The sequence below is a fragment of the Limulus polyphemus genome, unplaced genomic scaffold (assembly GCF_000517525.1).
Source record: "Limulus polyphemus unplaced genomic scaffold, Limulus_polyphemus-2.1.2 Scaffold5231, whole genome shotgun sequence".
Taxonomy (NCBI): domain Eukaryota; kingdom Metazoa; phylum Arthropoda; class Merostomata; order Xiphosura; family Limulidae; genus Limulus; species Limulus polyphemus.
In genome coordinates this window covers 57,382-69,388 of record NW_013670841.1, presented here as the reverse complement: position 1 = coordinate 69,388, position 12,007 = coordinate 57,382, and the positions used below count along the sequence as shown (strand labels likewise).

The window sequence follows — 12,007 nt, the reverse complement described above, 5'->3', positions numbered from 1 at the left end:
TTTTATTTAAGAAAGGACTTGTGGCGCTAAAGTTTCGTCGGAACGAATTTGCGAAAATTAACTAACGAACGGAGACGTAACAACTATTTATTTTTGCATTGTGTTCCATCACTTCTATCGTTCGGCGGGTTCTTTTAGACTATTTAGTGAAAACAATGCGAATTCCAGTTCACATAATGATAACAAATTAATTAATTTTTTTATAATTTTCCTAGAGGTTATGTTCACTTTGACCCAAATTGAAGGTTTAAGTTTACAAATACTATTTCAACGGAAACTTCTTGCTGATGGTACTACGAATAACGCATAATTAAACTTACCTGTACAGTTTCACGGCAAATCGATTGATCTAATTACTTCACTAATTTCTCATTAAATACTTCACTGAAATCCCAGTCACTGAAACAAACTGAACTAAAAATGCTTCACTTACTGTTGTCTAGATAATATTCTTACTTCTAGATATTTCGCGCAATCACTTGATCATTAACATTCAAGAACATTCTTTGAAGTTAAACTATACAATGGATTATCTGTGCTCTGCCCACCACGGGTATCGAAACCCAGATTCTAGCGTTGTAAGTCCACAGACATACCGCTGTGCTACTGGGGGGCAAGAACATTCTAGACAATCATTGACTACTTTTATAAACTTTCCAAAATTAGCATCATCATCATGTTAACACCTCCCTCTAGCAAACAATCAAATTCAAGCATTGAAAATATAGCTTACAACAATATAATGGTAAGTACACAAAATTAAATATTGTTGAAATCGTAGTATTTATAGCTATTCTAAAAATTACATTTCTGGCTCTTAGTATATACGTACGTCTTTAACTAATATAAGTTTCATGAAAGCGTAATGAAGCACGAAAACAAAAGATTTTTAAATTATTAATGCGATTTAATAATTTTTCTACATCGAATATCTACAAAAAATCTAGCCTCAAACTGTCATCTGGAATACACCAAGTGCCCAGTCGTTTGAAACTATGGTTTATCGCACGTGGTTATAATTGAACACTTGTAAGTTGTATTGAACTGTCTATTTTTTACTGTTATATTTGTTTTCATAAGAATATTTTCTGGGATATACCAAACAAGTCTGGCTAACTGAGAAAAAGTTTTGGAAATGTGTTGGACTATAGTGTAGGGACTTAAGTTAATTATGTTAAAACGTAAACTGCAAGAAATGCAACGAAACTGAGTAAGCTCAAGGAGATAATACGACGACTACTGAAAAGTACTAGTAATGCGTAATTTATAATTAGTTGCATCATTGTTACGTATACATCCAAATTATAAGTGGTCAGTTCTCAAAAATAACTTAGATCACGCTATTTTCATAAACGTATACAAATAATTAACGTGTGGAAAGGGTTTATATTGATTGTTTTGTTTTGAGTAAAGAAGATTAAAAAGTAGTATTAAGGAAGTTTACAAGATTATCTCTAGGATTGATAGGATAAAGCAGGATTCTGGTTTCTCTGTTCTATATTCTAAAAACAGTAGGACGAGAGTGCACTAGCACTAACGGTGATTGAATAATTGGATGAGTCACTATTGGCAATAGTGGAGGATACACTTTACAGGAGTTTAAGAGGGGAATTTATAATTTCCCGAAAAATAAAGGGTAGTTTAAGTATTTCCTAAAAGACATCTTTAAATGACCAAATGGCTACTTATTGTCCATGTGTTTATTTCTACAAAATTTATTAAAGTTTATTTAATTACTGTTCAGCCTCAGAAAATAAGACAAGTTATTTATAAAAAATAATATAAAAATTACAATAATGTTTATTTAATATTAGTACTGAAGAACTTTTTTACACAATAGTAAACAATGTCATAAAGTATAATTCTAAAAATAAAATATCTAAATGCCAAAGTGTTCAAAAACCTAAGCTTAACTTAAAATTAAGCAGTCTATGAATGCTAAGTTTGAAAGGTTGAGCATATTGTCAGTTGAGGTGGTTTCACTTTTCCAATAAGGTGGCACAGTAGTATGTCTGCGGACTTACAACACTAGAATCCGGGTTTCGATACCCGTGATGGGCAGGGCACAGATTGCCCCTTGTGTAGCTTTGTGCTTTATTACAAACAAACCAATAGGGTGGTAAATCTATGGAATTAATTTCAATGTATAAATTATAATTTATAAAATTTTAAAGGGACAAAAAGGAACTTATTAGCTCATCAAAGATATCCCTTTCAGCTCCCAACTATAACCACCTCTTATTACTCATGTATTCATCTAATCTTTTCTTGAACTCCACCACCCTTGAAGGCAGCTCATTCCAAAATCCAACCACCATGTTTGAAAAATAATACTGTCTAAACTGCAGATGACTCCTATGCTGCCAAAATTTGAATTTATGACCCCTTGTCCTATTGTTTTCACTGCTAAACACACAAAAAAGTTTGGATCTGTATTATCAAACTAGAGATGGTGCAGTGTTTCTTCATGACATAAATTCTTAAAATTTTAAAGCTACAAAAGGGAGCTTATTAGCCCATCAAGTATGTCCCTTCCAGCTCCCAACTATAACCACCCCTTACTACTCATGTATTTATCCAGTCCTTTCTTGAACTCAATTAAATTTTCTGCCTTCAACACCCTTGAAGGCAGCTAATTCCAAAAGGATGATGAAATTTATCAAAATAAACAAAAATAAGTCATTAATGGTGATGGAAGTTATGAAAGTCTGGTGGCTAAAAACATAGTTTTGCCAAAAAGTTTTTACAATTATGCTAACTCTAAAAAAAAGGAACATTAAGGATAATAATAGGCCTGTAAGAGATTTTAAAATGTTACTGAGAAAGGTAAATTCATGAAATCTTTGATAAAATGCTTTACAAGAGATACAGAAGTAATGAAAATGGTTAGAAAATTCATCAGTGATAGAAAGTAAAGAGTGGTGATAAATGGTATTTTTCTGAATGGGAGAAATATTTGATAGGGTCTGTTTTGAAGTTTTTGTTGCTCATTATTTATGCCAGTCGTTTAGGGAACTTTATGAACATAAGTATTTCCAAATTTGCTGATGTTTCTAGAATTAAGATGCTGGGAAGAACCGAATTCTTGGAGAAAAGTATTTCCATATTTACTATTAGCATCAAGAAAAGAGTTGATTCTATTGAAAATTTTTTTTTATGAAAATGACCTTGACAGTCCTAGTAACTTGGTCAGAATGTGAAGATTGTCTTTCATTTATGAAAAATGTAATGTTATATACGTGAGTTATAGAAATTTTTAAAGGATTTTGTGTGTACTAATAAGGTGAAGGAAGTACTGATGTTGTTAAAAAATCAAAGAATTTAAGTGTGATTATGGATAAAATCTTAAATCTTTTTGCTTCTGTTAAGTTGTTATGAAAAGAACAGATAGAGTGTTCTTGGTTCAATTTTTACAAGTTTTCAAACAGGCACCAAATATCTGGCTAAGTCCTTTAGCCACAGGATAGATGATATATTTATTTAAACAGTTTTTAGAATACTGGAAACTATAGGACATATAAGTAAATATAAAAATAAATATGAAATTTTGTAAAAAGGAAAATTGCAGACTGAGTCAAAGGCAATTACAATATTTTAACATAAGATCATATGATAATTCTAGATGTTTACTCATATTGTATTTGGTTGAGCAGAAAGGAAAGAATTTTATCCACAACCTAGTATTGTCTAAATGTTTCTAATACTTTATATCTATGAAGTATATATAAATTATATGTAACAGTTCAGCAGGTGCTGCCTTAACAGCATTCGGAAATAAAACATGCATTTTCCTGTCATTTTCAGTGTACACATTCTGACTTAGATGATAATTGCTGCCATTGTTATGAAGAGTGATTTAGCCATAATCCGCGTGTTCACTGATTATAACACGTGATTTAAAATGCAAAAAGAGCTCTGTATGGGATTACACTGAAGTAGTTTATGATTTTAAAGTGAAGGGCAAATTGTGGAGTATTATTAAATTCATGTGATGGCAAAGATAAGTTGTACTATACCAGTGCATGAAAAAATAAGCATGCTTAAATAATGTCTTAAAGCAAACTTGTTTCAGGATAAAGATACATAGATCTGTTGAAGTTTTCTCGTGCTATTAGACTCATTATTTTTATCTGATGTGTGTGTGTGTGTATCATTACTGACTAATAACTTGTCATTATAGAAACCAAATAACTTTTCTTATGAATATGTAACTGCTAATCAATTTGGCATAATGCCAAGAATTAGGAATTTTGTTCTTTATTTCGTTCATTTTATCTTGGTTTAACATTCACCAGGTGCAGTTTTGGTAACCTCATATGAGCAGTGTGTGTGTGTTTTCTAACATGCCTCATACCCTCTACTGTAGGGAAATCATCATTAGCCACATATGTTTATCTCTATTTAATGTAGTCTAACATTCATCTTTGTCACATTTCTTTTGTGTTTTGTGAAGTGCATTAATCTTTGAGTTTATCACACATTTGCATACATATAATTTAAGGACAACAAGAGACTTGTTGGACTATCTAGGCTGTTCTATCCATTATACCAAACTCTAAAATAAAAATAAAACATTCAGAGCCAATCCTTATCATTAAAATATTTATCAAACCTTCCCTTAAACACCCTTATGTTAACTGCATCTACCAATCTAAAGGCAAGCTATTCTAAAGGCCAAACCATCCTGTTAGAAAACTAAAACTGTCTTAACTGAAGATGACTCCTATTCTGCCAAGATTTATATCCCCTGATTTTACCATTCTCACCATTACATATGAAAAAAAAGATGATGCATCAACATTATCAGTTCTCTTAACAATCTTGAACACCTCAGTCAGATCCTCTCTTGCTTACTATTCCTTTTTCAAGAGAAAACAATTTGAGAGATATATTTGATACTCGAAATCGTCAGTACTTGGTGAAATTCCATAATTACAGAATTGAGGAAAAACAAGACAATTATACTTTTCACAAATACATCATTTATTCATGACGATGGTTTCACCAGTACCTGATGATGCCTTTACTGAAGAAACCATGGTCGTGAATAAACAATGTATTTGTGAAAGGTACAATTGTTGTGTTTTTCCCTCAATTCTCTAATTTGAGAGATCTTAACCTATTCTTGTATGACAACATTTCTGCCCAGGTATCATCCAAGTTGCCCTCCTTTGAAGTCTTTCCAACAATTCAGTCTGAAAAAAAGTTTAGAAAAAACCAACCTTTATTCTCCAGACAGTTATAAAATAACTTTTTATTTTAACCAACATTTTGCCTTTGCTGCTTCATCAGGGTTAGTACATACAACTGTTTGATATTAGAATATTGAAAGACAACAAACAATTCAGTATCCTTTCTAAAGTAAGGAACACAGTACTCCAAATATGGACTAACCAAGGACCTATAAAATGGCATTATAACCTCTTTAGACTTGTATTTCGGTAGATACAACCTAAAATACTATTTGCCCTGCCACAAGCAACAGCACATTTCTTGGATGACTTAAGAAACTGATCAACCAGAACACTAAGATCTTTTTCTTCCATTACACTGCTAAGGTTATTCCTATCAAAATTATGCTCATTACTCAAATCGTGATGTCACACATGCACTACCTTCCATTTATTATAATTAAAAGCCATCTGCCATTTATTTGCCCAACTCGCTAAATAATTCAAATCCTTTTGTGAAGTAGCAGCAGGATCCCCCTCACAACCAGCAACACCAAACATTTTAATACCAACAAATCTAAATAATCTATTGACTATTCTTTCATCTATGTCATTGATATAAATCAAAAAGAGCAACAGTCCTAATACAGAGCCCTAAAGTACCCCACTTATGACATTAATCCAGTTTGATTGAACTCCGTTTATAACAACTCCCTGCTTTCTTCCACCTAGCCAGTTTTCTATCCCCCCACACCTATAGAGATAACATTTTTAACAAGCCTTTTATGTGGCATCTTTTCAAAAACTGTCTGAAAATCTGGATACACCAAACCTACACCTGTACCCTCATATAGACAAGCACTAATCTCATCAGAGAACATGAAAAGATCAGTAAGACAAGATTATCTTCAAATGAAACCATGCTGACTGTCCAACAAAATTTTAAACTTTACTAAATGTTTTGCAAAGCATCTGCAGTAATTGGTAAATTGCAAATATTCGAAGTTTTGGAAAATAGAATTTTCAGTAGAGATTGGAGAAACATAAACAGTTAATATATTATAAAACTTAGAGGAAGATCAGTTGCCAAAATAAGGCCAAGAAAAATGTCTAATGCTAATAAGTCAATGGAAGTTCCAAATAAGGTTATGAAAAACTTGAATTGAAGTACACGAGTTAATTAGAAATGCATTCCAGACTGTAGCATGAGAAATAGAAATTAGTGGTTTTTCATCAGTGTCAAACAGATTCAATTCCATTAGAGAAAGCAACAAATGCTTATGATATTAGACACCATGGCTAGAAGAAGTAACTATAAAAAAACAAGTATTGGAACTATTAATAGGAAGTAACAAGTGGAAGACTATATGTGAAAAGTCTAAGACACTTAACAGCTTGTATTTATATGCTTTAGAAGTTAATTGATCAGATACCTTTGTGGATCTAGACAAATGAATAACAAGTAATAAATCTTTTGATGGGAGAGAAAGCCAATTATTGTTTTTATTATAATAGTTTGTATTACTAATAAGATTAGAAGTATCATGTGTAAATATTTTTGTGAGGAACTTAGTGAGAAGTCTTGATTATCCCAGTTTATGTATATAAACAGTTGTAACTTTGAACAATCACTCAGTTGAAATTCCAATTTACAGCTACTGTAAGTTCCCACTGAAAATCCAGCTTCCTACCACGGCAGTCGTGCAGAGTATTGAGAATATATGTTGGACAAACTCCTTGTAAGTCATTAATGCTAGCTCTCATCTAATCTAACAACATACTTAATTAACAATGTATAATGTCTGAAGAATTAGAAGTAATAGGAATTAATTTAATTGAAGATTTAATTAAACTGACAGAAGATGTAATTAAAATGTTAAGAAGTGTAAATTTCATTGAGTTGGTGGTGTGTGAGCCAACCCAGAACTGCATAACCTGAAATTAAATAAGTTAAATTTATAACTTGTGTTAAGTCAAACCCAAAAATGACTGCCCCATAAAAACATCTGTCGCACATCTTTTACCAGAATTTCAAAAACTTTTCCCATCACTGATGTAAGTAGACCTATAATTACTGGGACAATTTTTATCACCTTCCTTGCAAAGAGGAGTAACATTAGCCAACTTCCAATCTTCTGACACCTGCCCACTCTTCAAGGGCTTAAAAACATAGTAGCAAGCAGTTCACATGTCCAATCCTTAATCTCTTTTAAAGCCCTTTGGTAAATATGATCTGGCCCAGAGGTTTTTCATTATTTAAAACTTTCCAGGTTTTTTCTCAACAAGTTCAAAATTAGTGTTATTACCTTGTTTAAACTTGTTTTCATCTAGCATCTGTTGAAGATGAGGAATATTGCTTAAATCATCATTTGTAAAACTGTAGGAAAAATTGAACTTAGCCATCCCATAACCATCAGATATTAGCCTTCCTGTATCATCCTTCAAAGACCTTAATATATTTAAAGAAGTCCTTAATATTATTTTTTATATTTTCAAACAACCTTTTTTTTTCATATATTTCTTTTGATTTTGTAATTTCCCATTTGACCAACTCTCTTGATTTTCCATAATCCTCCAAGTCTCCCATCATTGCAATTAATTTATGCTTATGTATATATGTATATATATATATATATATATATATCTATATTAAGAATTTATCTAAAAACATTTCCCACATTTCATCAGTGTCTCCAAGTAATTCATTGGCCAATTTATAGCAGATAATTCTTGTACCATCTCTTCAAGATTTGCTTTTTTGAAAACGAACCAAAATTTCATTGTTCTTTTTTTCCGTGTGCAACAAAACACCAAATCTAATAGAGTAATGATCACTTGCACCAAATTGTTTCCCAATTCCCACCCTGTCGGCCATTTCTGTAGTTAGAAATAAATCTCAAATATCATTGTTCCTAGTATGTTTTCTAACTAATTGGTGAAGAAAACCATCCTGAGCAATTTCTAAAAACCTGTCTTCCTCATGATTTGATTATATGCCTGAAATTAGAATCTTCCATATTTATAACCTCATTATCGGTTGACTTTTTTTATCTCACTGCAGAGTTTCTCATTAAATTCATGAGTTTCATTTGGTGGTTTTTAACAAATTCCAACTAAAAGCTTTTTCCTTTCCTAAATAGGTTCAATCTCATTGCTATTAGCTTTGATATCCTCAACTTAAAAAGGCTGTAATTACCATTTTATATATAAAGCCATTCCCTGCCCCCCTTTTTAGTACTCTTTCCCTATTAAACAACCTATAACCCTATATTTGAAATAAATTCCTATTATCAGAATTGTCTACATTTAGCCAGGTTTCAATTATTCTCATTATATCAAAGTACTCTGTTTTGACCAATGTTCTAAAGTCATATTCTTCACCATAATATTCTGTTGATTTAAGTTGATAAAAATTCAAAATATGGGAATGAAGGTCATCTTTAAAGTTTTTTGAAAGTCTAAGGCTGCATCATGCATTTTTTCCACAGTGATGTTTTGTAAGCTAGTCCTTGGGATACCATAATTTTATGCAGCTTGTTGGTTTAGTTTAAACAGTTGAACCATGGATATTATTACAGTAGAATCACTGTGTGTATTTTACACAAGATTAGAACTGTAACAGTTAGAAAGGGTGTTAACAATTTGGTTATAATCTCTTGTGAAAGGAAATCGTTAGTAAGTGAAGATGATATCCAGTAATGCCCATTGCTTGATGCACCCACTTACTGCCTCAATTACCCAGCACAACTTGGTAACCAATTTTGGATTCTTCAGTTGTATGTTGCTTGCATTCTTGAGGGGGAATCATGAAACCTATGTTTTAACTTTGAGGTCATGCTCAAGTGCATCTCTGAAACCACACTCTACAAAAGCAGCATCACATCGTTAAATCCAACTTTGGATGTCTTCGACATCCTTTTCAAATTTATATTGCAATATCGTTATTTCTCTCATCAGCAAAGTATGGTTTCATAATGGCTTTACAAGGGTCCTTTGCTTATGCAAGCTCTACCTTCTCCTTGGAGTTCAGAGTTAGCACTAGGATTGCCAGATCTCCTTTACAGTCAGCTATAAATTTGCTTGCCAAGGAGCAAGTGTAGATGTCAGTTATATTTTGAGGACCAGATTTCAAATAAAGTACAGCAAAGTCACCGAACAAAGCTGTACAAAACAAGTGAAGTGTTTTTTGTAGGCTAAAATAATTGTTTAAGCTCAAAACAGAATCCTATTTAATAAGCCAGAACAAAGTTCATCCAATAGTACAGCTAAGAATGTCAACATAGATCTTACAAGTATTTCTCAAACATGGAAGTCTGGATTCTAAGTCATCAAATTGAGATCTCTGTAATGCTGTAAGATTAAAAGGCTCCTCATCTGTGCATTTGTGAGGCTGAACATAATATATTCCTGGGTTACAAAATTCTACTCTTTAATTTTAACTGATGAAACTTTAAGTAATATTCTTCATCCAAAACAGTTGCTAGATAGAAACATAACTGAACAAAATGATCACATTAATTCTAAGTTTGTTAAGAAAGAACTTGGAAGTTTCAAGAATGATGATGCTTTTGGCCCAGATAATATTTACCCAATTGTTTTGAAGGAGGTTAAGGATTGGATGTGTGAGCCACTTGTTATTGTTTTTTCTTAGTTCTTGAATAGTGGGCAAATGCCAGAAGATTGGAGAATGACTAATGCTGCTACTCTTTTCAAGAGAGGTAATACACATTGTTCCAGTAATTATATAAATTTTTGGCAGGGTAGGAGCCATCTTCAGCTAAAACAGCTTTATTTTTCTAACAGGGTGGTTGATCTTTGGAACAGGTTGCTTTCAGATGTGGTAGATACAGTTCATTTAAGGGAAAGCTTGATAAATATTTGAAAGATAGGGGATGTCTTTGAGTTTTTGGTGTTTGATTTAGTGGATAGGATGGCTAGGTGGATAAAAAAGGTCCCTTGTTGTTCTTTAATCCAGCAAAGAGTTTTCCCTATACCAATTCCACTCTATCTGTTTAAGCATATTACTGTAAGTGCAGGACTGGTGCAAGAGTTGGGAGCTATTGTGCTTACATAGCATCTATCATGGTTTCTCAGCCAATCTTGCCCAGAGTAAGATAACCTGAAGAGATCAGTATCCATCCCTGCAAGTCTTCATGATGCAGTAAACATTACACCTCTGATGATTCAAAATGAGTGCCTTGATGGAACATATAACCCTGTTGAATTTGATACCAATTTTGAAGGCTTATTTATGTCAAAATAAATCCAATATTATGACAGTATTTATTGTATTTATGTTCTATTAAATGTCTTAACAAATTAAATTAGAATCATAGAAATCGAGTTATAGGCAATATATTTAATCCGGATCTTACAGGAATTATCCTGTAAGCAAACAATACTTTAGTTGTGTTTCATTGATATTTAGTAGTATTTTGTTTGTGCTGGCCTGCATATAGATGTCATAGTTTTCAGAATTAAATATAGGTTTGAGAACTTTAAATTCCACAAATATTCCCTAAAAACATTCAAAATACCAAGATAACTTTTTTTATTTATTCTTATCTTAGGTTATATCAGTGTCTAATATTTTTGAAATTGTGGTTATAATTCAATTTTGTTTCTTCCACCTTTATTGGTCAGAAATAAAATCTAACTAATCTACATTCCTTCTTGTCATTATTATTAAAGATTTAAGTTGCATTTTTTTAAGTGACATTATCGGCTTTAACTGTTTTTGAAAATTTTGTTATGACTAACATACAGATTCCTTTAGTTTTTCCACTTTTGAGTTTTAAGCTGAATGACCCAATACCTCACCAAGAAAAGATTACTGTTATTATTTCTTGGTTTGCTGTTACATCTGAATTTTGGTAGTTTTTGTTCTTGAAATTTCTTTAAATTATGAGGATTGTTTGTGGTTTATACGTTATGATATAAAAAAAATACTAGTGTGCAAAAAAGTCTTTTTTGTACTTTTCAAATTCTAAGAAACATTAAATTTTAATTTTAATTGATTTAATCCATTTAGAAAGGAACATGTCAACATTTTGTTTCACATTTATACTTTATGATATAAAAAATACTGGTGTACAAAAAGTCTTTTTTTTTGTACTTGTCAAATTCTAAGAAACATTAAATTTAAATTTATTTAGAAAGAAATGTGTCAACATTTTCTACATCAAGCATAATTTAAATGTTTATCTTAATTTTATGATATGGGTTTTTGTTTCATTCTATTTTCTGTTTTGTAGGTAATATGAAGAAACCTTCATTGACAACTTGTATCTTCATAATGTTTGAAGAAGCTGCTAGTAAAGAACAATGAAGATAAATTTGCAATACCAAACTGCAGTTGTTAGCAAGAAATGCCTGCTTTTTATATATCACAACAGTAGTTCACACTAAAAACAGTGTAACTTACCTTGCATTCTTCAGAGACATATGTTGTTAGGTTGGTGTTTTCTCTTCCTTTTTCTCTGACATTGTTTCTGTTTGCATGTAAACATACCAGTATTTATTTGTATATAAAGTGCAGGCTTTGACTTTACTTCTAGTTCTAAGAACTTATGAGTGAAAACAAATAAAAATGTTATAACTTGTTAAACACACAACTTCTGTCATATCCAGTGTTAGGAAGGCCTTTTGCCCAATACCTGAGCTCATCAGGCCTGCTGAGATACAACTTAGCAGATTTGATGGCAGCAATACAAGAACAGCAAAAGAAACAAGAAGAGAGGCTACAGCAGTGATTGGAGGAGAAAGGAAATAAACGAGAAGTGATACTACAGCAGTGGGAAGAAAACCAGCACCAGTGGCAACTGGAACAAGAAAGG

At 32.0% G+C, this 12,007-nt stretch overlaps 1 long non-coding RNA gene across 1 annotated transcript; it reads left to right on the top strand.

The window, feature by feature from the left end:
• The first annotated feature begins 984 nt into the window (after nucleotides 1-984).
• On the top strand, nucleotides 985-11,721 carry LOC111089101. Its single transcript, XR_002613440.1, has 3 exons — nucleotides 985-1,029; nucleotides 6,827-6,910; nucleotides 11,426-11,721. It is a non-coding gene; the product is annotated as an uncharacterized LOC111089101 (long non-coding RNA).
• Nucleotides 11,722-12,007: the final 286 nt, after the last annotated feature.